Below are 27253 nucleotides of genomic sequence, written 5' to 3'. Positions count from 1 at the left end.
TGCATGTATGTGAGTCACTGTGTTTGTATCCAAATGGTTAGCTAATCGCCGCCACTCCGTACTGCACTCATATGACACTAACAGCTGATATTGAGACGGCGTCATCGTGGAAGCATAGCAACCCTCCTTGGTTCCTCCCTGGTTAACACGCATTGTTGCCATTGTTAGCACAGTTCACGCTTTTAGCATTGTCTATGTTGTTTGCACTGTTAGCTGCTAGCCACCTGCTCAGCCACCGCTACGTTCAACCCAGTTTCATACAGAAATCGTCAAATACCGACGCTTGGGCAGTGACTTCACATCAGACACTGATGAAAAAAGCTGCCCTTTCACATCAGCATGATACATTGCCATGTCCCATCAGTGTGCAATGGTGCCAGACTGTGTCGGGGAAACACAGGCGGACAGCAACTTAAGTTAAGGGAGCGAAAAGTCCAACTAGGGCAGGAGGCTGGTGTTTACATCCCATATGAATGTCAAGTCAAACCCTGTTCTTTTTTTCTAAACCTAACTACATGCTTTTGTTGCCTAAACCTAACCATGTGCGTTTGTTGTTGAAGGAAAAAAAATGTGGATTCGCAGTTATACTGACGTAGTACTTTTATTTTGAAAGAGACTGTATGCAAACTGGACATTGCCTGTGAAAACGAAAGTGTATTTTGAAAAGACACAATGCATGTAACAGGCAGAAGTTGACATGCCATCCCAGAACATCAACAAGAGATGCACCTAGGCTACCTTGGATGTCAAATGTCCATGTGGAAAGTGCACGACCAAGCAGGGATATGTGACAAGGTCAGAGTGAGAATGTGTTGCCATGTTGAGAGCCGTGTGCAGACAACCTCTGAATATCATAAAGAGCCCCTTTACAGCAAAACTCTGTGACTTCTGAAAGATGTAATAACATCTTTGTCTTACAAATTATAGTTATACTGTTAGTTACAGTCAGTCTGGTATGAGTAGTAGCTTATGGTGGCTAATGTTAGCGGATGATAGCAAAGTTTAGCTAGACATCGCTGTGTAGCTAGTCAGTTCACTGACTTTATTACTCCTTTCTATTTTTCTAATGTTACACTACGCCTATGGTAGAAAATGAGAAAAAAACACTACCTTAATTAGGTAACAGCCTGCAGTGGTTCCCCTGTCCTACTATATCATATACATCAGCCTTAATAGCGTCGATGTCTCCCGCAGAAGGCAAAAGTTGTTGTTAAACAACTTAATGAGAGTCTGATTTATGACTGGAGCCATGTGCCTGATAAATAAACAGCACAGGTAAGAGGGTTTCATCTCATGCAGCATTTTATAATCAACAGCTAAGAAAAAGGCATTATATTTAAGATTGTGTTTGTGCGGGTGGGCGTGTGTATGAATATGTGTCTGAGTGTGTATATCAAGGTGCTGAATTGAATTCCCATCATTCATCGCTTGCTGTATACAGTGTATGCATGTAATATACATCTCATGACAATTATACACACTTGCGCTTTTCACACATGGCTGGCCACCTCTGCTGTTGTGTGACACGCATGTTTACACAGCTCACTGAGGAGTGATATGTCCTGCCATATCACTGTCTGTGAATCAGAATGAGATGGTATCTTCTGACCGTGCAGCCAAGGGAGTCTTGGCTGCATAGGATGAGAAAAGAGACGAGAAACTTTGGCAGCTAACGCATCAGCTAGCACAAAATGAAGCCCGCCTCATCCAAGAGCATTAAGATGTGGATAAATAAATAAAACATTGCCACCATGAGAGGAGAGGCAATGTGACAGCGGGATATTTTTTTTTCTCCCTGCTTTCATGTTGGCAGGCACAGACATTTTATTTTGGGATGAATCAAAATTTCCTGAAAACGCCTGCGTCAGGTGTATCTAATTATCTGACAGCGCATCCTCATTATAAAACGGCCCCTGGGAGTCGGTTACTCAGTTTGCAGAGCCTTGGACCGCAATCAAGGTGTACCTCGCAGTGAAAACACAGGGATGATATAGCTGCTGCTTCCATGGGTGCACTGCTTCTGCCTTTTTTTTTTTTTTTTTTTTTGCTGAGAATTGGACTAAATGTGTTGTCCTCTCATACTGTACACCCCCCTGTATTCCTTAAATCCTTATGTGTGTGTAAACTCTGCATCGTGTGACATCCAGCAAACATATCTATACAGTAAGACAGTCTGAGAAATGTGAATTGCAATAGAAAAACGGCTATAAATTCATTAGCAGCTGTTATGACAGCCCCTTGCCATCTCAGCCATGCCCCGATTATGTCACCTGGATGAAGTTTATAAACCATAATTACAGCTTACTCCTGTTTCTCTCCAGGGAGGTGCAGCAGGCAGAGGAAAAGTGGGTGTGTTGTCAACACTAGCAGCACTACAGCAACTCATATTAAAGCATAATTAATGGGAGAAAAAGATTTTTTTTTTTTTTTGGCAGAAATGCGGCTATCTAACTGGCACCGCCGGCTGCGGCTCTTGGGGTCACCATGGAGGAGCTAGTGCAACTGTGTGAAAGCAGACCTGTCTCCCCTCCGCTTACTACTCCTAGCTGTTGCTCAAATCCCATCCAGCAGTGATTGATGTGGGCCTGGCGAGTAGTTTGGGGAGTATCACTCAAAAGGAAGACGGAGGGAAATTGCAAAAACGTTGCCAGTTTATAAAATGGGAGCGCTGCTGCTGGGTAACGGATGGCGGGGGGGGGGGCATTCTTACCTGGGACTAATCCTTGAAAAGCTTTGCGAGAAACTCGCCGCCTGACAGCAAATGATTCAAATCCACTTTTGTGCTCAGAAGCGTCTTTTTACACACAGGGATAACTAGCCTAAAGGAGTGCTGTGTTTCAACATTTCGTCATGTTGCAGTTTGTTGTGCGAGCAAGCGGCCCTTTGAAATAGGAGGAGGATGTGTATTTGTCTCCTGTTGGTGTCTCTGCTGGACTTGTTTATTTTCACATTGGTGTTGGCAGTGTTACATTTATGTATTCATTGTTTATCATAGGAACACAATCAGATTTTTTATGATGTCCACTGGGTTTCTATATCCTCTTGTGCCTTGCTATTTTAAGCAAGACACAGACGCACATACACAGATAGATAGATAGATAGATAGATAGATAGATAGATAGCATCAGCAAATCTCAGTCAGAGTGAAGCAATGCTAAATCACAGCCCAACAACACTGACCTCACACCACAAGACACTGATTATCATGACTAAAACCTGTGACCACCGTATGAGGGTGTTAATTCTGCGTGCCCTCATGTCACTGTTTCCTGTCCTTGTGTGTTTCCCATTTAGTTCTTGAAATGCAACAGCACCCTATCTCTTGCTCTGCCTCATGACTGGCAGACCGTAATGCTATTACCTCTCCTCGATGGTCATGCTCACTTAGCCCTCTGTCACTCCGCTCGAGCCAGGGAAGACACATCTTCTGGCTGTGCGAGCTGTCCTTGCCCTCATTTGCTTCTCCTCAGCTCGGCTTGCTACAAAATACCAAGGCGCCCAAACTTTTCAGTTCATTATCTTGCCTTTTTAGAGGCTCTCCTCTTTTTTTGTGCAAAGTATGGCTGCAAATCACAGGGTAATTGGCTATATCACTTGTCAGTAGTAGTCTGACAAATACTCTTTAACACAGAGGAAAGGGCTTGTATAAATCATGGTATTTGGTAACTTCCAAATATAGCTGGCAGTGATGGAGGGCGGGAAAGAAGGCACACACACACACGGGCCTCTGCTGACACGCTACTGCGCATGATCCACTGTCAATCACCAGTCAAATCTGACATCAAAGCCTGTCAGATAACAGCAGCAAAATGGGTAAACCGAGTGAGTCACAGCCCACCCACCGTCTACATCACCTGAGTCAGGAGCACTCGGGCACGCCACGCACGCGCGCACACGCACACGCTCAAAAGGCAAAACCATTCAACCCGCCTCAGTTTTCTAGCACCAAACATTTACGCAAACTTTCTCAACACGTCCCACACTGCATATCCCAGAAATGGCTGCGTGCGTGCCCGTGCATCCTCGAGAAGGGGGGGCTCGTTGTGGGGCAAAGATAAGCACAGTGTGTGTGTGTGTGTTCTAAATGACGATAATAATAAGAAGAGAAATCTGTAAATATCTCGCCGCCATCTGGAGCGTAACGGCGAGCAGCAGACCGGTGCACGCTGCGCGCTACATTATCCATAACGCAGCTTCAAGATATGCAGAAATATGCGCCCTGGGCACCTACTCACATCGCGGCACGACACATAACTTGGAGTGGACACCAAACCGACACTTAATTCCACACATAAATACACAAAGAGCGGCTTTCAGCTGCAATTCACAAACACAGGATGCAGAAAAAAGTCTATACTACTTACTATATACCCAGGCGGTAGAATGCAAAGCCCCGGTAACTGTAATTAAAATAGAAGAATGGGATAAATGAAGGGTGCGCTTGTTTAATGTTTCCATATCAAATAGCTGCATGCATTCTTAATCAGGAAGCTTTTTTTCCTATGATGTGAGGATGTCCACTTACCGGAGCTGTCCGAATAAAATCCTTAGGAAATTCCAGAGGAGTCCCTTCTTTCTTCTCTCAAAGTCAGAAAACAGCAATGCTTTTCTTATTCCAAAAACAGGCCCGTGGTTGAACTGAAAGAGAGAAGAGACCAAAAACAGCCACAACAAATTCCATTAGAACCGGGAGTCCCCCCTCCCTCCCTCCCACCTCACCACCACCACCACCACCCAAAAAGTGTTGACATAACATCTGTGAAGAGCAGCAAACAAAAAAAAAGGCAACTCGTAATAAATTGGCGGAATGGACAGATGGTACCTGCTCTCTTTATCACTGTCGGCAAAGACAATGAGAGCGGCAATAAGACGGGCAGAAAACTGAGAGAGCTGAGCTTTTCTTGGGAAACGCAGCCCCAGCGTGCTGTCAGATTATACCAGCGCGCACACACTCACTCACACACACATACACACACTGCTCCCGGCGACGGCTGGAGAGAGAGGGAGGAGAAGGAAGAGACCGGGGATGGCAAAGAGATGCTGCGCTCACAGAGCTGCACTTCGCAGCCCGGCCGCTTGGTGGCCAGCTCGAAGAGCAGCAGCACGCTGGGATGTTTCCCACCATGCCGGATTTAACAGCCAAATTGTCCTTCAATTAAGTGCTGAAGGCCGACGTCCTCATTAGAAGCCTTTGAACAATCTTAACATCAATGTTAGAGAATATCATCTGCCATCACCACCGTTGTTACTGTTATCATTATTTATCACTGGCAGCACCTGGCAGCTTGCACGCTGATGCCTCTGAATGGTACATCACTATGACCTGAAGCATCTACAAGGCAGTGCTTACAGTGGGATGTAACTAATTACATTTACTCAAGTACTGTACTTAATTACAAGTATGAGGTACGTCTTGTGTAGGTGAGCATTTTCATTTGACGCTTGAACCAAAAACACCTGTAAAATGCTACTGTACTTACACACTAACGCATAGTGATAATAACTCAATCATTTGGACTTTAACTTTTGATACCTTAAGTGCATCTTACCAAGAATACAAGTACCTTTATTTAAGTTAAATTGAGTGTATTGCTACTTTTAAGTTTGGGCTGGCTGGAGAAATATCCCAATATATATTTTTTTACTATATACCTTGATATCGATATTGCAAAGATACTGTAGGGTTGACCATCAGTGCTTTCTCCAGTAATTTACACAATGAGATTTTTGACAAATAATCACCAGTAATGTGGATATAACGACTACACAAGAACAGGAAAATAACAGAACAGCGAGAAAAGTCTGGTAAGTTCGGGAAATTACATCACTTTACTGTAATGTATCCTTTGGAACCAGGACAAGACAACACCAAGGATACTATTCATTCATTCTGGGTGAGAGGTGGGGTATACCCTGGACAGGTTGCTAGACTATCGCAAGGCTAACATATAAGCTCTGTTTCCACAGAGCAACACCCTTTTTTTCTGTCTCCACTGTGAAAAGTTGTGGATGGTGCCAGTAGAACTGTTCCGTACCGTCCCCATATTTGGTTACCCCTCTGTTGGGGTACCTGGCACACCGATCTGGCACTAAAAGGTGGAGCTGTGAACACTGCAGTCCGCTGACTGGTCAATAGCAGATGGTTACTCTGCTCAGGGCTGAGTTTTACATATATTAGTAAACTGTAACTACTGTATAAAATGAAAAGATGTTTTGCGGCCTCTTGCAGCAGCTGTAGTCTGAGAAAAAATGAATCCAGTGGAACGTTAACTTGTAATGTTACTCAGTGCATGAGTTCACATAGTCAATCCATCAGCGCACCTTAAATTTCAATGTGACAACACTGACCATTCCACTAGTTCCACCAGCATTTATATATATTAATCTCAGTCAGATTATGTGAACTGCATAAATCCCAATCCACACTTGGAGAAAAAAAGCATGGCTGAACATCATATCATGGGTTACGGTAACACTAAACCCATGAGCTTGCCTGAGAAGGACGAAATGCACAAACCCACTATTTTTAAATATCCCATGGAGAGAGACTCTCATTGCAGCCTGTTTTATTTTCTTCCAAAAATGTTGGCATGCAGCCTTGTTCTGTGGACGATAAACGAGGTGCAGACTTCCATCTTTGTCACCGGTAATGAGGAAATACATTGAGTTCTGAACGGGGCAGTGAATGACAACAACCTTGCCCACATTTAAGGGTAATAGGGTCTAGGTACCATGTCTGAAGGGTTACTTTTGGTTCCAAAGGTACCATACCAGGAAACAGGGCTTTAGAGACAGACAACCATTCACGCTCACATTCACACCTACAGGCAATTTCGATAGAGTCACCAATTAACCTGCATGTCTTTGGATTGTGGGAAGAAGTCAGAGTACCGGGAGACAACCCACGCTGACACAGGGAGAACATGCAGACTCCGCACAGAAGGGCTCCCCCACCCCACTGTTCATACTCCCTACCTGAGGTTCAAATCAGGAACCCTCTTGCTGTGATGCAACAATGCACCATTGCGATATAATACCGATCTATTGCCCAACCCTATTTTTAATAAGGGACCTAAATATGTTCCACCAGTGAAATCCTATATGACTATATTTACATAAATGGAGTTTTTAGGTTTCACTTGGAGAAATGGTATGCTGTGTTAATTTTACTCCTCATAGCTGGAAAAACACAGGTGTAATGTTCAGTTCTGGTGTGTGTCCTAAAGGACATGGTTAGTTAATATACACTGGCTTACTGTAACAATAGGAAATGCAGCCTTGATTAATGTTATTAGTTACATGTGTGCTTTGAAGAAGGAATATTGCACCCCCTACAGGTCAGATGAAAAATTGGTTCCCTTAGATAAGAAGCAAAATATTTGTGTTCTTTTCTGTATTCATTCAGCTATTTCCTGTTTTGTTTTTGCACAATAGCTTGTGTCAGTTATCATACGAGACTAATGCTAACTTGTTTCCTGACTGCCATGGTTGACACTGGGTCATACAGTATGTGTGATAGTTATTAATACTGCTTTGAAAAACAAAAGTCTCCTCATGAATAGTGTGACTTTTGTTTGGGAGTTCACCTGAGGTGAGAATTTATGTAGTCTATGCCTTTTTCACAGAGGACATTTTGACATGTCACAGTGGGAAAAGCACGGTACATAAATAAATAAATAAAATGCCTGAATTCCATTTAGCTGCTGGAGGTTCAGCATCCTGCATCTCTGCATGCTGGGACACAACTCATCGTTAATGTTATTAGCAACACCTGTGCTTTGCCTGCTACAACAAGTCATAATATCTGCCGTGGAAAAGGCCTGTTAGGTTTGGAGTGTGACCACTGGCAATTATAATGTTGTTCATTCACTTCATTCATGTTCCAAATACTCCTAATGTAAGTATTTGGAGCACACTGAGCATGCAGACAGACAGTGGAGATGTGGATTATGCTGCAGGAGTGGTTCGGGAAGTTTCTAAGGACATGTTGCTTTTTTGCTATAAAACTAGGTCAGCAGTGGAATCCATTGTAACTCATGTGAATCCAAGCTGACTACATCTGCTGTCCTTTGTGAATGAGTAAACCACAAACTTTTCAGAAGCAGTGATGGTTTGATACTGAAAATACAACAGTTTGGTTTTCCTTTAAGAAGATCAACATCTGTATAGTGTTGCATATGCTGTATATACACCAATACAAGATAGTCATAGAGAATAAATGATTCTATTATTTAACATTGGCTACGTATTTAAATGTACTGCATCAATTCATTGTAAGACACACAGGGGAATCTATTCATGACTATGATTTTGACATAAAAAAAAAAAGACTCAAAAGCTACAAGATTAAATAGGGAAGCCCCTCCTTGTAGAGTACCTGGTTCTCTCTGGCTACTCCGGCTTCCTCCCACAGTCCAAAGACATGCGGGTTAGGTTAACTAGTGACTCTAAATTGTCCGTAGGTGTGAATGTGAGTGTGAATGGTTGTCTGTGTCTATGTGTCAGCCCTGTGATAGTCTGGCGACCTGTCCAGGGTGTACCCCGCCTCTCGCCCAATGTCAGCTGGTATCGGCTCCAGCCTCCAACAGGATAAGCGGCTACAGAAAATGAATGAATTATTAAATAGATGTCACAATCATTACAGTTGCAGTAAAAAAAAAGTGCTGGTCTGTTTTTTAACATTCCTCACAGAAGCTACAGCTACAAATGTCCTTTTTCTTCATATGGGAATGCATTTTGAAGGATAAAATTAATCACTGTATTTGTTAACAGATACATTAAAATATTCACCAAAAGATAGGCCTACATATTTTTGAGGTGTTGGTAATATGTACTTAAAGATGGGGAAATAAGTGAGATGTGTGCAAAATTTTAGATTGGAAAAATGTTCCTGTTTTATGATTTTATTTTTTTTTTTAATGATTTTTAATTATGGCTCATTTTCAGGCGTGTGTGGTTCACGTGCTCCTCGGATGGTCCCATTTCCCGAGTTGGGACCTTGGTGTGTTCATGTGGTTTAAGAAATGTTGTATTTTATTGCTCATAGTATTTAAACAACAGTTTGAAGCTTCATATTTCAAAGTGGTTTAGTCCAAGACTTATTTTTGTACCAGTACACCCCCTTAAACTAGCTTCTAAAATGTTGTCATACCTGATAAAAGCTAATAAACAACTTTCCTAACTAATTTAGGTCACTCTACTTGGACAGCAACTATCTAAGTTTACTGGGAACAGAGTGTAGTTCCGTGTTTCTGTGTAGTCAACACGGCAACTCGTGCAGCAAAATTTTCGCCAACTTTCCGACTTGTTGTTCCGACTTGAGGGGGCGTTCAGGTGATTTTTTTTAGTGGCAACTCATTTTTCCGATTTTCCGTCAATTCATCAATGCAGCGCCAGTCACAGGAAGCAGGTGCTGCTAATTGGGCCGCTGCTTCCAGGTGTGCTGTTTTCTAATTATCTGCCAGGATAGTGCGTCGGAGAAACTCCATTATCGAAGAAACAATTAACCGGGCTTTGGAAATTTTCAGTCGCAAGCCCACCTGAGTATGCTAGGCTAGTCATTTACTTATTTATTTACCATTTTAAAATGCGCAGGGAGGGACGACGCCAGTTTTCACGTCAGAATTATAATGCGTCATCAACTCGGGTGAATGTCAGCACCTGTCCTCTGACGGTTTAATGGATTTAAATGACGTGGTGGATTCTTTTAACCAGAAGCTGACAAGGAAAGACGTGATTTGAGGTAAGACTGCTTATATTTTGAATTATATTGGCTGTTTTAGTTTAAAATGTAAAGTTAAGGATGTCAGAGTGTCCTGTAAAGTTTGGTAGAAGTTGCTGTTCAGCTGTCAGGCTTGATATGGATGGAAAATACATGCATTTGCATTCTTTAATATGTGTACAGGCTATATTAAAGAGATGTAAGTGATGTAAGTCCTGGTGGTCTGGGGGCACTTTATCACCACTTGGCAAGAATTCATTATTTTTAGAGTAAATTTCATCTGACTGCTAATATAGTCCTTGTTGGTGTTAGTTAGGATGTTGCCCGTGAGCACGCACAAGGATATGAACGACAGGTCAGAAGGTCAGACTCGGCCCACACTTCCAATGTAGACACTCCAAATCCTCCTGTGTAATACATACATGATTCAGACTTGGCCCAGGTCAGGACTGCGCTTGATTCAGTTCAGAGAAAGAGTCGGTAATGACTAGTGTGAGCTCTGTGCAGCAGGGCAAACAGTTGGGCTTCCACTAATGTTGCACGGAGCTCCATTTGTACGTATAATTGTCCCGGTTTGGGGCAACCCTTGAGCTAATGAGCAGCTGTCCACCGAGAGACAGTCCCTGTGGGGGAAATGAGAAACTGAGTCGACACTGTCACCGGACTGAACTTCCTGACATGTCCTCCATCCATCATCTTCTGTGCAGCTGCCTAAAGGTGCCTTGAATTGGTCTTTCAGCAGATTTTTCTCAGGAGGACAGCATTGCAATTTCTAATGCTGCTGTTACTGTATTCCTGGTGTGCAGAGGAGGAGTATGGTATCCTCCTTTATGTCAATATGTGCTGTGACTGTTCACCTGTTGTTGGTCTGTGTATTCCAACAACATGGGTCAGGGGATATGGCACTGAAGGACTTTGATAAGAACAAAACTGCTGAAGCATTACCTCATAATCTTGCTTGTGTGACTGTGCTATGTTAGCACAGTGAGTGCAAACGTAGTGCAGGCTTTCCAGGCCAATTCCTGACTGATAGCATCAGTAAAATCACAATTTCTTACAATAAAAAACTTGATAATATCAGGTAATTAATTGTTGTTTGCACTCTTTGCAGTAAATACAGCAACTCCTTTTGCCCAGCACAACAAATGTAAAATAGGATGATACACTAGACACCATTATAGCTATGATTGTAAGAATCTATAAGACAAACAGTTGTGTTGTTGTATTTGGGGACAGATGTCCAACCGATTAAGTTTGGTTTGGGTTCAGGAAAGAAGCTGCACAAATTCCACATAGTCTGGGTGGCAATTGACCTGCGCTGACTTTGAGATGGCAGCTTGGTGACAAGGAAGCTGCCAAGCTGTGTGGGGTCAGCAGCAACCTTGCCAGCTCTCCTCCTCTTTGATTGATGGTAGTCTACAGCGAGCACTTCCTTACAACTCTGTTGTCTTGCATACTCTCATGTCAGGGAGTTGGTCACCTTTACAAACAGGTGTTTTGAGGGGAAGCTTAGCTGAGTTAAGTTACTGTGGAGCAATTTGTGTTGAAGGAGGAGCACGATCCAGGAGTCAAGCTGTTTATGTTATTGACCAAGCGCTGTGCCCTGTAAGCAAAATATAGCAGACAAAGAAGATGGGTGAAATTATGTCTGGGTTGCCGTTTGGTCTCTGAGTTGCAGACCTTTCTCAGGCTGCTTGCTGACTGTGAGTCGGGCCTACATAAAAAAAACGGCAAACAGTTAAGTATTACTTTCAACTTTAAAATAACATTGGAATTTCATCATTATGTCTCTGTCTTGCCTCATCTTACTCACACACATCACTCTGCAATAAAACTGTTCTGTCTGGAGTGAATGCGGTATGGTATTTCTTCGACTTTATTTTTCTCCATTGTTATTCTGCACATGGACATATGCATGTTTCCTGTGTGCACAGGGTTTGTGAGAGCTGCCAGCAGTATATCTCTGAGACTGAAACGGCAGGCAAAGCAAATCAATGTTAATCAGCTTCATTCCCCATTTAATTTATGTTTACAAATTGTATCAAATCAGTTCCAAGTGTAACATAGTGCTACACCCTTTGTCTTGCAAACTCACCAACAAAAGTGGTCCAATGTAAGGCTTATTGTGTTGCTAATGTGAAACTGGTATCACTTGTCACCGTGTCAGATCATCCGTTGGCTGAGGGCGGCTGATGTAACCTTTCTATTGATTGCCCAAGGTTGTGCTCTCTATGCAGGAGAGCTGCATTACTAAGGTGCTCTTGACCTTTTGTGAATGTGTCATGACTTGTGAACGTTTCATTAGCCGAGCTTCCCAATCCCCCCCTATGTCACCTGTTGATTGACTACTGGCTTGATTTTTGCTCTTTACCGGTTCCAGTGCTTGGCTATCATTGAGCGCAAAAAAATATCACACACCACACCCTCCTGACATGCTTTGCACAGAATGGCTAACATTTACTTAAGCTATTTAGCATCTACTGGATGAGATACAGACAAGAGATGCACAGATCGACGGGCTAGTGGCTGGAATCTGATGATTTTCAGCTTGATCGGCCATGACCGGTGACTGGCCGATCAGTTTGCTAGTTATTCTAGTTAGCTTTGTTACCAATAAATGTCCATTTGATAGATTTGGTAGTTAATTTCATGGCAGCAAAATGGGGCTGCAACAATTAGTCGACTAATCGATGACTAATCAGCGATCAAAATAATCGGTGACTATTTTAGTAGTTGACTAATCAGTTTGAGTCATTTTTCATAGAAAAGTACCATAAAATTACCCCAAAATACTCTTATTGCAGCTTCTTACGTTCAAATATTGGCAGCTTTACACACTTCCATGATGGTGAACTAAAACCCTTTGGCGTGAGTACGAAACAAGACATTAGATGACAAAATTTTGGGTTTGGGAGAGACAAACCGACATTTTTCAACATTTTAACACATTTTTCGATAAAATGATTCGTCAACAAATCGAAGAAATAATCGACCAATTAATCAGCAGTGAAAATAATCGTTAGTTGCAGCCCTACTGCAAAATGTTTTAATGCCAGTGATTGCAGAGAAAATAAAATACTGCTTACTTGAGCTGTCAATCAAACACAACCTGTTTACACCCTGAGAAATGGTTTGAGCAGCCCAGTAAGCTGTTTTTGAACTCGATTTTCCAATAATTCTGAATTTGTTTTTTCACTCAGATTTTTGTGAATGCCTAATGAGAAACCCATCTTTGATATTTTATATGCATTTTCACTATTTCAAGCCAAGGTTCCAGTGGCTTCAAAGAAAAGCTCCAGTATCGTCAGGAATCTACCAAAAAACCCTGCAATCTGTGCATCTCTCATACAGACAGTGCAGAGCTCTCTGTGCTTTCACAACATCCACATACATAACTGCATGCTTATATATAGGATGTTCTATTACATAAGTACATGCTGTATTGTGGGTGAATGCATTAACTTTGCTGCACCGTTTTATACACGTTATCAATTTTTTTTGGAATTCTGTCACAAATTAATTTGGTGTAGGGTTGAAGCTCACACGTTAACAGATTTCAATCATTATATTATAACTTATAGTCGGACTAAATGTGTAACAGCAGACAAAGTGACACTGAAGGCATGATATTGAAACGCCAGTGAAACCCACTGAGGATAAACAAAATGGGATTCCACTATTTAAGCCTTATTTGGCTCAGTATTAGATTGGGCGAAAATACGTCGCTGGAATTCTGCCAAGTATGCAATATAAATAAAAGTTGAGTGGGTGAAGCTCTGCTCAGTGCTTTGTATCTGATATTCACTTTGGTTCACACAGAAGTAAGGTGATATTTATGAGTCATGGTATTATTCTGGGAGACTAGAATTATTTGAAACGTTCTCTTGCTCATACCCGTTTCAAGAGGCGCAGTTCCGTGACTCCACGGCTCTTTAGTACCTCTTGTGATCACTGCTGGATTATAGGACAAAGCAGATTTGCATATTTTCCTTGTTCCATGCGTTCATTTGTCCATTTTCAGTATGCCACACTCCAGCGTACAGTGTGCTCTGATTTTATTCTGAACTCTTTTGAATATTTGTTGATGTAAAATGCAACAGTATGAGAGGACGGAGTAAAAGGGATGGAGACAGAGAGGGAGGAAAGAAGAGATGGGGGCGTTTACTCACCCCTGTGATGCTATCATTAGCTCTCTTTAGATGGCAGAGCTAAGATCACGCTGGCCTTGCCTAAGGTAAGAGAGATGAGAGAAACTGGGAGATCGGTTGGCAACGTGCCACGCCAAAGCAACAGTACAAATCCCTCTATGTTGTTCTCTGTTTTTCACAAACAACATGTTCATTCCAACAAAAAATTTCACACTGACAGCTGAGTTTGGGGGCCAAGCACCAATGTGAACTCGTCTGTCACAAACAATTATATTGGAGTGAAGTTTCCCTGTCCTCAGAGGTCACATCTCCTGAGGCTCAGACTGAAAGTGATGGAGAACAGTGACAAAATCATTCAAAAAAAAAAAAACCCAAGTCCCCAAGCTTTAACATCAGCTTCATGGTGGCCTAAACATAGATATGCAGCCCCCAGTGTGACTCTACTGTAGTTACAACTTAGAGTCTGTAACTTTTAGTCATGCAATGAGGTCGCATGTATGCGTAGTCCTGCTTGTATGATGAATTTTGAATATTCCTCACATAAAATATTCAAGACACTTGAAGCCCTCCGAGGATTCAAAATATTTACATAACCGCAGGCTTCTATGTATAGAATTTGTGTTATCATGGCTTCTGTGGGAAGTGTAAGAATGTCTGCTGAAGTGGCAGCTTCTCTTTGACTAATCACAACTGGGACTGGTTAAACATATGAGAGGATGGAGGGTGATCCATTACATACATTGCCATCAATTCTTTGTCAAGCCTTAGAGGTCCTTGGCATAATAAGTGTCCTACAAAGGGATCCTAAAGGAATGGGTCAAGGCTGTGATTGATTCTAATTGGACTGATATTTTGGAGACAGTCATCTTAAAATTCCTAATGGATCCCTGCAGAACTTCCTCTCCCGGACACTATAGAATCTTCTTAGCCAACACAGTGAGAATCATGATAGCCCCAGTGATACTGACATCCTAAAGACATTGTCAGTTATGTAGCAAATTAAACAAAGTTTTGCTGGAGGACTGCACACATCTACTCCAATTAGATAACCAGAGTCTGTGTTGCTGTCACATATTAGTCTCCACTTCAGAATTTCGCTCCATCTCTTGGAGCCATTAAGGGCTGCTTGATGCACGCTGACCCCTTATATGAGCTCACAGGTGAGAAGGGACTGACAAAGGAAAAGTGTTTTCCAGCCCAGTTATTTTCTCATTCATTTGCACTTTGAGAAGTCACAGTTGACCAAGCATTGTTAACAGTGGCTTAATGAGATGGGATTACATATATGCCTTGCCAGAATATGTTTACATGCTGTGTAATCTGAGCCAAGCTGCACTGTGCAAGGAATTCCCAAACCCAGTGAAATAACCATACGGCCTGTTTAAACAGTAGAGTTGTTTTTGGTCATTAGCTTACATAATTCATGTATTTTAGGCATCAAGATAACCACTTTACTAAAACCTTCTCCTTTGTGTGCAGCAAATCAGGATGAGCCTGTGTAAAACTATGAGGGCCACCTTTATAAATGTCCACTTTTCCTCAGCAACTCAAGCCAACAACATGGCAGAGAATGTCTTCATCAGACAGCTGTGACTGACTTCTTTCTTTTGGCCTTCATCTTGGTTGCTAATGTCAGCCCGCATTAGCAGAGCTTCATCTACTTTGGCATCGAGCACTCGTTTTGGTGAATAGGGCCAGCCAGACTATCTTGCCCTGCCAGTAGCAAGATCACCCCTCATGGTGATACTGCACTGTGAAGACAGTGAGGCGTAGTTTGTTGGTGATGCTTCGAAGACCTACTTCTTTTACCCAGTCTATACAAACTGCTGTCATTTACCCCTCTGGAGGAGGTTGTTGACTCTGAAGATGACTTGTTCTCCACTGAGGTGGATGTCAAGTTCATTTTAGTATCTTGAAGGGGTGTCCAATTCTACTAGGAAAGTCCCTGTCCCACTGGATGGTCTTTTAGTTGTCAACTTCAACTGGCTGTACTAGCTGGACTGGGCATAGGCTACTGGTGTAACGACAATAAGTCTTGGGAAAATGGGCAATATTTCGGGAGATCCGGTGTAGTGCTGGTCATTTTAGCTAAACCCAATGGGTTTCAAAATTACATTTCAGCTAATGTGTTCTGCCTCGCCACACAGGCTTTTTATCTTTTTTATCTACATGAGTGATAAATACTACTCAGAAAAATGGAAGTTAGAGCACTTTTGATACCGAAATCTTGTCCCATTGCCTACAGACTCTGCATACATATGCAGATATCTGTTTATAGATATGAGCTAAAATTGACCTGTGTCAAGAGACAATGAGCTATTACTGTATGTGGTCCATGTCATGGCTCTGGCCGACTCCAATGTCCAGAATGTTTGATTAGGCATGACTGTCCTCAGATGACAGGAAAGAGACTGGACTGGGCAATAGGGATGGGCATTTGAAGAAATTTCCCTTATCGATAATAGGAAAAATTAACGATCAACTATCGATAAAATGTCCATGACAGAAAATACTAAAGGCGGCATGTTTTTCCTCAATGAAATGCTTATTCCACGACAAACATATAACACAACAATCCTCGTAGACACGGCAAACAATCCTCTTAGACACGGCAAACAATCCTCTTAGACAAGGCAGTTAAATTTTATATGTTTAAACATTAAACAAAAAGATATGTTGCGCTCTGGTGTTGAACACCGGCAGCCGGGAGCTGCGCTCCGGGAACACAGTAACATTACCTGTTGAGACGGTGGGTGATTAACGTTAACCTGCATCGGATGAACATTGTTCAAGTGGTTCATCATTTGGGTTGATGAGTTGTGTTTGTAGATGACATCCGCAGTATTTACAATGAATTTAATAAGTTTTTAAATTGAAATGGCACCACACCAAACTCCGCTTTGAGCGCTACAAGAGCCTGTAGGCATTTGAGCTTTTCTCCTAAATAGTTAAATGTCGCCCCCCCTGGGGCGTCGGTGGCTTGGTGGTAGAGGAGGCGCCCCATGTACAAGGCTGTTGCTGCAGCGGCCCGGGTTCGAATCCAGCCTGTGGCCCTTTGCTGCATGTCACTCCCTCTCTCTCTCCCCCTTTCACACTTGTCTGTCCTATCAATTAAAGGCTTAAAAATGCCCAAAAAATATCTTAAAAAAAAAAAAAAAAAAAAAGTCGCCCCCTGCTGGTAAATTGTCTCATTGCTGCCACATAGTGAAATTCATGGCATTGCTTCAGACGAAACACACTACACAATAGATCCAATAACATTTGACGTTATCGAAAAAAAACATTAACGATTGATTATCGATTAATCAATTAATTATGCCCATCCCTACTGGGCAAGAAGAAGTGAGACCAGGAGATCCGGTGTACCAAATGGATATCTGGGCTAAGACTTCCTCTTCTGTGTGTTGGTAATTTGGCTAATCTCTTTTAACAGATGTAGGCACATAGGGCTGGACGATATGACCACATTTTAATCCAGTGAATAAAAAGTTGGCCAATGCGTTCCACCTCTCCACATAGACTTTTTTACCTACATGAGTGGTAAATACTACTCAGACTACAAATAGAAATTTGAACACTTGTGATCTCGGCATACATGTGCAGATATCTGTTTGTAGAGATTTGTCTGTGTCGAGACAATGAGCTCTTATGAGGCCCATGTCATGGCTCTGGCCGACTCCAATGTTCAGTATGTTTAATTCAGCATGACTGTCCTCAGATGACAGGAAAGAGAGGTTCTTATGGAGGAAGAACAAGCACAGCTGAAGCATCATATTCCCCCATGCTCCTGCCAATTAGCTGTGCTTGTGCTCCTGCTGATTAGAAGATGCCGAGCGTTTCAGTATCCAAAAGAAAGTCTGGCTTCTCAGATGCCACTGCAATCCAAAGTCGCCAGACTGCCCGGCTTCTGACACTTCCCCTCACTTAACCATTAAGGTCCAGGGGGGGGCCACGGTTAACTTGCTGACTCACAGGGATCCCCCCAGCCAGAGATTGAGAAAGCATGACTCGATACAGGAGTGGCTGACCCAGTATGTGTGACATCCAGATGGCAGGCCCAGCAATGTGACTGACTGCATGACTCCACACTCTCCCACCCTCCCAACAGATAAAATGCCCAGCCCAAGGCAGCCACATAGATATATTACATCATAGTTATTGGAGCAGTAATTAACATAGTGTTTCTGTTCTATTAGTCCGCCACTATTATGATTGTGCAATTATGCCTGATGATGGAATTAATCTTGATTTGATAGTTAGTAGGTCATCATAAAAGTATGGAGAAATGCAGGAGACAGCCTCAGAGAAGAGGCCTGTGCATTTGCTGAGCAATGGTGTAATGCTGTATTGTGACTGACATCAGCCTACTCAATTATTTAAATGAGACAAGCATGTTAGCAAATTAGGTTTCCAACGCAAAGTGCTCAGGCAAGAAAAAAAAGGAAAAAAAAGAAAAGTTGAACCAGGGTCAACTTTTGCAGAATTGCAGTGCAACCTCATCTGGCAACACTGTTGTCCAGTCAAAAACATGCAATCACAGATTCCTGTTGGACAACCATTATCTGGGCTGCTCCTGCTGTTGACCTGGCAATTCCTCATATTAGGGGCTTAAACAGACTAGACCATCTGAACAGTATTGTGTCTTCTCACTCGTTATGGACAAACTCAGTATTGGGTTTTGGGCTGACTTCCCACTTGTATTGCTGCACCTTAGACGAGTGGCTTTCCCAATCGAGTCCTGTCTTACTTTACCATCATTATTGCCGTGATAGATGATTCTGTTTTTCAGATCCTTTAATAAAACTACTTGTGTCTCAAAAATTAGCCTCTAGTTGTAGTAATTCAGGTAGCTGCCAAATTACGTTAGACTCAACGACAGACACCTATACACAGCAGGTGGAATTAAAAGGCAGATTGCTCAGTCAGATCTTGTCACTTGCAATAGTTGGATCTGTCCAGCAAAGACTAAAAACATAAGGGATCAACATTTGTAGAAATGTCACATTAATAGATCTGAGAAAATTGCTGTGGTGACAAGCCAAAATTCACGCTGATAGTTACTATTTGTGACTCATACCGTTGATGGCATACATTACAACAAAGGCATGCGTTCTGCTTAACAAGTGATTTAGACAGAGCCAAACAGCAGCTTGAGCTTATTTAACTTTTAGTTTCCAAATGACATTTAATGAAATCATTCTCCATCCATTATCAGTCCACTTAATCTAAAAATATCTAATGACTAACAGTAAATGCCTAGAAGTCAAAATCACTTCCACTCTTTTGTCTTCTGTGAATACAAAGTGAGCACCTGTGAAGCCTGAGCTGCATTAGGAGTCTTCTTTTAGCTACAGCAGCATTCTGTCACGTGCCAGTCATCTGTGGGTATGCAAATGAGGTCAAGCTCTGCTGTATCAGCCCAGTGTACGCTCGTTTTTTCAAAGCCACTTTTCCCTTCATGCCATTTTTATTGCGGAAAGAAGGCGATTTTGTTTTCCTCCACTCAGCCTAGTGCTTAAAGTGTTTGAGGGAGATAAGGACATCTGCATATTGAATCTTTTCCAACCTTTTTATCCTCCCAGAAACTGGTAGATATCAGGCAGCTCACCTGTTGAGATCAGTTTTAAAAAGAGAGTTTTGCAAACATTTACATTTTTACCTTTCCTTTTTTTGCAGCTATAAAGACTGAGATGCTATTTTGAATAGTTTAGTTCAGGCTAAAGTTAACTCGCACCCAAAGGAGAGCATTTTTTAAAAGAAATCTCAATTACTGATCAATAATTAACAATCACTGCGAGCAGACAATCACCAGAGAGGATGCTCTTTGAGATAAAAGCAGATGGCCAATGCTTTGAAAAATGCATCAGAGCAACTGCATAGATGGGTGAGTCCAGACATAATCAAAACCAGTGCATTTCACAAGACAAATGAACCAGAATGGGGTAACAATGTGACAGCAGATGAATATCTGGGCTGCCTCTCTGGCAACATTGGAGACACAACTTTTAACAGATAACCATGACATTTAACAGACGCTGACAACATGGCTGCACCACTGATAATAGCATGGTGCTTGGGTTTTAATAATAGCTCCCTCACACAGCCTGAAGTACTAAAGTGATTTTGGCTCTGGTACCGGTCATTTTGACACCTTAAGTCATAATTATGTTTTTGAGGGACAGTTGTTCAGTGTTGTCTGCACTGTTTCAGCAGTTATTCATTCACCCTGCAAAAAGTCACACTGCACCACCAGATTTTTCAATGTCCTCACAATTGATTTTCAACCAGAACAAGAACTGCTGCTCCACTGACATTATGGATTCTCTGGACAAGAGCTTTAAGACTTAGCTTTGTGGCCCTACACTAAGGCTAGTGAAGGAGTGCGCCTTACTGTACCAATAACAGCCATGTTGTTCCAGGACATTTGGTGCACCTGGATGGCCAGTGTTATTTGGAGGCATCGATCCTGTACGTGTGCCTGGTATTGACAGAAGTGACCACAGATAGGTCCCTAACGTTTGAGTTACGGGGAAATGACTGAATGTACTGGTTCAAGACAACTTCACCTGCTGTGAGGACATTCCAACAATGATAAACATCTAATATACCTTAAACAAAGCTTACTTTATTTGATAGTCTGGCAACATTCAGATTCACAAATTTCATTATTCCTCCTTTTCATATAAAAGCTGTTTTGGTCCAGAGCTGCTTATATCAATTGAGCACATCATTGCAGTTAAACTCTATATTCCTCCCAGTACTGTGAACACAGATGGATAGAAGTATAATTCGAAGACCAGTGTGCGCAATCTGGTGGCTATGCATTTCTAAAATAATCATTTATTTGCTTAAGGGTTCTTAAAAGCTGTGTAAATAAAAAAGCAACTGTTCTCTCGTGTGCTCTGTGTGTAACAGCTCAGTCTCATAATGGCTTTCTTTGCTGCTGCAGTTAAAGTACATGGCTTCTATATTCATTATTGTTCACACACAATCCAGTTTAATGTTTATCACCATCATCAAAGTGGAGTGTGAGGTAGATGATTATATCCTGTCTGATGCAGTTCCTTGATGACAGATTTTGGATGAGTTACCTGATGGTATCAGGGTGATTTTGTTTTGATCCTTTCCCACCAAAATGTAAAACTGAACTTCCCTGAAATAAGCCTCTCCCACTTTAATTCCCACCAGCAAATGCTTTTTGTAACCCCTTTTCCTCTATTTGTCTCGCCACATTGCTGGACACTTGTGATCCCCTAGATATCGATGTTGTAGCGTACATAGTGTGCTTCCCTCACAGCCCTGGGTTTGGCCAGGGCTCCAATTAGCTTCACCCTTGGGCCTTCAGTCCCTTAACTTCAGAGCGACTTTCCTGCGACCATACAGCCATGCCACACAGCAAAGTGTACCTGGTCTTTTTCATCAGAAAAGTAGGCAACTAGTAACGTCACATTGAAATGTAGATTTTTAACCCTTAAAGCATACTAAAATCAAAGGATTGACAAACCAAGTTAGAGGTATTGCTCTGTGTTTTTTGGACAGGTGCTGCAAAAACCTCACATCACTCAAATCTGCCCTGCGCCTTTATGTTAAATTGTAAACAGGTAGCCAATAGCCATGTATCTTCCCTACTCCCATAAACTCCTTGAACAAACTTGAATATTGCTCCTGTGTGCACAGGGAGTGAGAAGCGGGGCTTCTTTTTTGTTGATCCTGTGCTCAGGTTAAGAGAAGGTATTTAAAAGGATTCCTTGCTGTGGATAGCTAGAGGGTGCCCATAGTGCTGGAGTTACCTGCATTGCCTGGATTTTGTAAGTCTGGCTGCCACTGGCCAAAATATTTGTACGTTTTTATCATGTACTAGAGCAGAAACAGCCATAAACTAAGACAGGCTTCACCTTTCAAATCTCTAGCAGCTGCTCAGCACGACATCTCTTCATCACTGATGGCTTGTGTCTCCTCGTGTTAGGCACATAAATCCAGCTTGAGTGCTGAACTGCCTCAGGATTTCTTCAGTGTAATCACTCTGACGCCACTGACCAAAGTTCTTTTGCGCATCTCAAGTTGATGGACTTCTTCCCGCTCAACCTTTGAGAATCTCTCAGCACAACCTCAGTCCATAACCAAGCACTGACATTTCGACATACTCTGCCTCTTTGACTGTCAGCTTCCTTGGTGTGGACACCAGAGTCTGATGCAAACTGTAGGGCTCCTATCTTTGTGCAGCACAGGGCTGCTTGCTACAACCTTGACCAAGAAGCAAAATCCCCATGCATAAATATGACCCTTTTGGCCTGACTTCACAGCAGACAGTTCAGTGCTATGACTTGGGTGTAACATCTGGACTATCTGTCAGGAACAAGCTGAAGTGAACCTTTCAGCTAATCTCTGAAGAACAACACTGATCAAGCACTGATGCCAGTGGATGAATGTACCATTTCACCTCTTGACCTGACTGCCTGGAAGCATTGTGCTAGTCTCGCCACCAGACAATCAGAGATCTCTGCCTTCTGATAGTCTGGGGACACTCCTTCCTAAAGTGTGCTTAACACACCGGAGAAAACGGCCGGCAACAAAGCAACGCCTCTTGCATTTTTTAAAAAGGACACGCCGTTCCGGAAATGTGCGCTCCCCCTTTTCTCGTCCAAGCTTGAAAATGGATGCCGAGAGATTTACCTCCATTTTATCAAACGTGTGCTCAGTCCACAAGATTGTGGAAATGAAGGACTTACAGCGACTTTGTTTAAAACTTTTAACGCAGTCGGACTATGTTTACGAGCACAAGAGTTCAGCGAGCCACCAAAGGACCGCCCTGCGGATTTACTATTGGTTCTGCAACATAGGGAGTTTTTTTAAACTCTGAAATTGTATCCACCCATCTAAACACAAAATCAGGGAGAAAGACATGTAAGCATTGTGCTAACTTGTTGGATGATCAACCCAAAAAATCCTTTCTACTTTTGTAGCTGATGTAGCTGTAGTTGCAGTCTAGAGCATACTAATTAAATATATAACATAAGCATAACCCAACAAAAACGGGTCTGCTGTCCTGTTAAACAGTTGCTAAAAACTTCTGCTTCTAAGCATGAAGAGCTACGAAGTTAACAAACTCACAAGGGTGTTAGAATGCAGCATGTTCTCACTCATAATGGCTCTTTTATGATAAGCGTGAGATATGGAGACGGAGATTGACTGAGCCTTCTGTCCGTACTCTGCGTTCATTTAATTTCGTAATTGTGCATGGAGGCAGTGTAGCGTAGATCAAGCAAAATACGACCATAGGAGTCGACAAATAAATTTAAATAATAGCGGAACAGAATGCATTTGTAATATAGTGGAAAGAATTCTCCATCCAGCTTGATTGGTTGTCCTACGCTTGACACTGTGGTGCTCTAGGTACCCATCTAGCCTCAGTTTTGGACATTTAGGAACGGCGTGTCAATTTCAACTCGTTGCTTGCATAGTGTCTTTTCAAAAAAAAACTTATGAATAGGTTTAATCACCAAAACTACTTTAGGTCTAGGCAACAAAACTACTTGGTGAGGTTTCGAAAAAAGATTGTGGTTGCCATAAGATAAGATTGTTTGTTACGTTACTTTACTTACTAAGTAAATTAAGTAAGTAAGCAATGAGACATATGTGAGGTTTGTTATGTGATGTTAACAGTGTAAAGGCAAAATCCTGTGTTTGTTTGACCCATCCACCACCTCTCTCTCCCCCACCCTAGTCAGACTTTCTCCCTTGTTATACTCTGTCCTTGCTGTGGATAGGTGTACATTGTTAGTTGAAAACCCAGTGCATCTCATACAGATGCTAAAGGGTGCCTTGTACGTCGAAATTACATGCTGATGGCTGCAGACCAAACTGCCACATTTGACACCCAGGGAATGAGAACGGGAGAGATAATTAGTTTCTGTTCAGTCCAGTTAAAGAAGATGCCAGACAAACGAGTGTCATCAGAGCGGCATATGCCACAGAGGTTGGCCACCACAGCCAGAGACTCTTTTATTAATTGCCTGTCAGATGTGGCTCTCAGGTGTGGCCATGGCAGATGGCCTACAAGGCACACTGAGGTGGCTCCTCGCCTCACTGTGTGGCACCTTACAGTTACATGGAGATAATTGTGCTTGGCCAGTTTAGTTGTGCATTTGGATCCCAAAAAACTCCTAATTACCAAGCTGAAGATGTCAAGTTTAAAGTTGCCAAAGTAGCCTTTTTTGGTCAATATATCATAGTCAAGATACAAAACCTTTTAAACAAAATATATTGTTTAGATATGATCTTTTTACAGACAGTATTTCCTGGCAGTGTGTTGATGGGGGGTATCATCAAATCCTGTGAAAGACTTGTACAATGTGCTGATAATGCCCATTGGAGGGAACAGATCAATTCAAAGGAAAGACAGTGAAACGCAATACATCACTGAATCTGTATATCAATAAAATGCACAGTTTTAAGACTGAATAATTCAAGAGTTCTTCCACAAACCATTTGAAAATATAGAATGGATTCCAGGAACAGTGTTTTTTTTAATTAGTTGATTTTAGATGTCAACTCAGTGTCTGAGAAGATGAGATTGCAGTCAGTCAGTCAGTGATGAATGATTGATTTAGATGCGCCATGGGAAAGCATGCGAGCATTATGTTTGTCCATCTTTCTTTTCTTTTTTGTATACAGACATGAGAATATTTTGATTCCAAATACAAAAATGATAAAGATTACCTAAAACATGAATTGCATGTTAGTATTTCTGAATATTAAAATCAGCCAGAACTGATGCAAGTATCAAACTTTAGATGTATTTAACATTTGCATTGATCAGTGAGGTGAAATCAGTTTCACACCAATGTCATTTTTCAACAATGGTGGGTTTAGGCCATAAATGGGCAGTGCTGCTGTTCAATTGTTTGATAGAAAAGACTTTACACTGCTTAGTGTCTGGCTTATGGGCAATGCGAGGATTTACTTGAGTAATACAAGGTTAGTCATAATAGAAAACCCAAGTCATGATAGAAAACCCAATAAAATCCAGTCTTTGTGGGAATCTGGTCTTTGTTTTTGATTGTGAAGTGTTAATGGTAAAAAAAAATGAAAATAAATCCCATTGTCTTATATGTGAATCAAGAAAACAAAACATATCTTAAAATGGATTAAGTTACTAAAATTGTGTCTATTGTCACAGAGGAGGTTACTGAGTGACAATTGAGGTAGCTTTGTAAGGTATTTAAAGGGGCATTCTGTAATTTATTTGACTTTCATTGACCTCTGGTGACAACCAAGAAATTGAAGCAACGTTAACATTAATCTGATGAATCTTGTGGTGATAGATATTGCCAAGAATGGCATGAGTGGGCTAGGGAATTCCAGATTTATATATGCAATGAAAAGGTCATAAATTGTGATGCAAAATACATAAATATATTGCTTTTAAAGAATTAGTTGGATACATGACAAGCAACTGCTAATTTCATTGAATATAGCTGATTTAAGCCAACTTGTAATTGTACTACAGTGTAGTATTAGAAAACCGGCACGCATTTCACACAGTGATGTCTTAATTTCCCTGCTTTGTTTTTTCAACACTTCATGTTAGCAGACTTGAATGAATTTCCCCGCCGTTGTAAAGAAACGCTCCACCCCAGCGCATCTCTTTGTGTTTTCTGCTTTGTCTTGAATCAGAGCATGATGGGAGAAAAAGATTCATCTGTCTCACACATGACAAGGGAGTGAAAAAGATCCCTTCATGTTCCCTGTCGAAATAACCAGAGACGTTTGAAATGATACATGACAGATATTACTGGGATAAAGGTTATTACTCAGTGATATTCCAGAAGTGGTTTCACATTAAACTGTGGCATCAGCTGTAGGCAAAGCCATGTAATAAAGTGAATATAAACCTTGTTCATGAGTGAAATACAGCACCATGCGTCACTGTCACTCGATCAGCGCAATAGTGAGTTAACCCTAAGGAAACTAATCTTACGTGTTTACACATGTCTGGCCTTCAATTTTAGAGACGCACAGTTACTCCTCTACAGTGGGTAACACCTATATTCTCTCAGCACAAGCCCCTGCAAATGTCTGCTCAAGGTCAGACCTCAGAAACACCCTATGACTGATATTGACATTGATTCCCTATAACCTTCCTCTCATGCTACTCGCACCACTGAGCCCCGACCAAGTATCACCAGATCTCAAGATTGACCACTCAAGAATAATATTTATTATCTGACATTCCTCATGAAAACAGAGCCTCTATTTACTTGTGTCAGGCAACGAAGCATCTGCTAGTGCACTAAACTCTACAAAGCTCAAAAAAACCCGCTGCATGGAATGAAAAGGTATAGTGTTTGTGTGAATCTGGTTTAAATGCCTCACGCCCCAAGCCGTTTTTTGGTATATATATTTTCTGTCAACATTGGAGGTAATAGATCTTGTGTTTTCCTGCCTTTGTTCATTCTTTCTCTCCTGCTCTTCAAAAGGAGTGATTTCTCCCCATGTTTAATATCTGATGATATTGGTCTGAGTGTTGGTGAAAAACTCTTGAGCAATATCTTTTCCAGCCCGCCCTCCACCCCCGTCAAAAATTCAATAACATCCCACTAAGTTGGATCTTTGAAGTGACTATATCAACTGACAGAGGCTTGAGGAAAAAAAGTTGGTTGATGTGGAAGGTCTCATACAGTTTCCTCTATAAGCAATTATATCAGAGAAATGTGTCAAATATCATGTCAGAAGATCAAGCATTGAACTCTTCTCTAGGCTCCATGACTTGTCAAAACTGTTGATGCTAAGAGTTTACTCTTGCTTGTTGTTTAGAGTTTAGTTTTTTGTTTTTTTTTATTTGCAACCCACTTGCCTTTTTCATATGAATACCAAAATGAAAAAGGAATATATCGTTATGCACATATAGTTCATTATTCAAGGTTGTGTTTTGTTCCAGAGACTTTACTGTGCCATGAGCAGTGTGATCGGCTGAGGCATAGGAAATTAAATCTCCCTTTTTTTTGTCCCCTTCTACTCTATCCCTTACTTGCTCTCTCCATCTCTGTGTGTATGTGTATGTGTGTGTGTTTCCCTTTCTCTCACCAAACATTTACTCTGCTGGGCACACTTTCTGAAGTGTGAACTGAATTATAGATTTCTAATTTCATCTAAACTTGAGGCCAGTAGGCCTTTGGTGAATAGCATGGATATTTTATCACAAATGAAAAAGTAAATAAAAATACAATAGCCTAAGGGCCTGATGGAAAACCATACTTTTTGAGAGGATAAATGAAGGGAATTTTGACAGTAACAAAGTTTGAGTCATTTCCTCTGGGTTCAGTCTGAAAATAATACAAGCAGGAAGCTGGCACACTTGGTTATAATGTACAAACATCAGGTC

At 41.6% G+C, this 27253-nt stretch overlaps 2 protein-coding genes across 31 annotated transcripts in view; one reads left to right on the top strand and one right to left on the bottom strand.

The window, feature by feature from the left end:
* LOC125884463 (receptor-type tyrosine-protein phosphatase delta-like) overlaps positions 1–4962 on the bottom strand; it is a 427644-nt gene extending 422682 nt beyond the window's left edge. For 24 of the 30 annotated variants that reach the window (XM_049569458.1, XM_049569467.1, XM_049569463.1 and 21 more), the window contains exons 1-3: positions 4823–4962; positions 4526–4638; positions 4365–4400 (exon numbers count right to left, since the gene is read on the bottom strand). The gene's annotated coding sequence lies outside the window, so the exon portion shown is untranslated. The remainder of the gene's footprint in view (positions 1–4364; positions 4401–4525; positions 4639–4822) is intronic. The other 6 variants (XM_049569479.1, XM_049569480.1, XM_049569490.1 and 3 more) reach the window with 1 other exon arrangement.
* Positions 4963–9448: 4486 nt separating this feature from the next.
* The window catches only part of LOC125884465 (5,6-dihydroxyindole-2-carboxylic acid oxidase-like), a 148830-nt gene continuing 131025 nt past the window's right edge, over positions 9449–27253 (top strand). The window contains exon 1 of the mRNA XM_049569492.1: positions 9449–9742. The gene's annotated coding sequence lies outside the window, so the exon portion shown is untranslated. The remainder of the gene's footprint in view (positions 9743–27253) is intronic.

Source organism: Epinephelus fuscoguttatus, linkage group LG23 (assembly GCF_011397635.1).
Source record: "Epinephelus fuscoguttatus linkage group LG23, E.fuscoguttatus.final_Chr_v1".
NCBI classification, from domain to species: domain Eukaryota; kingdom Metazoa; phylum Chordata; class Actinopteri; order Perciformes; family Serranidae; genus Epinephelus; species Epinephelus fuscoguttatus.
Note: the sequence above shows the minus strand (reverse complement) of the source record. Positions and strands in the feature narration are given on the sequence as shown.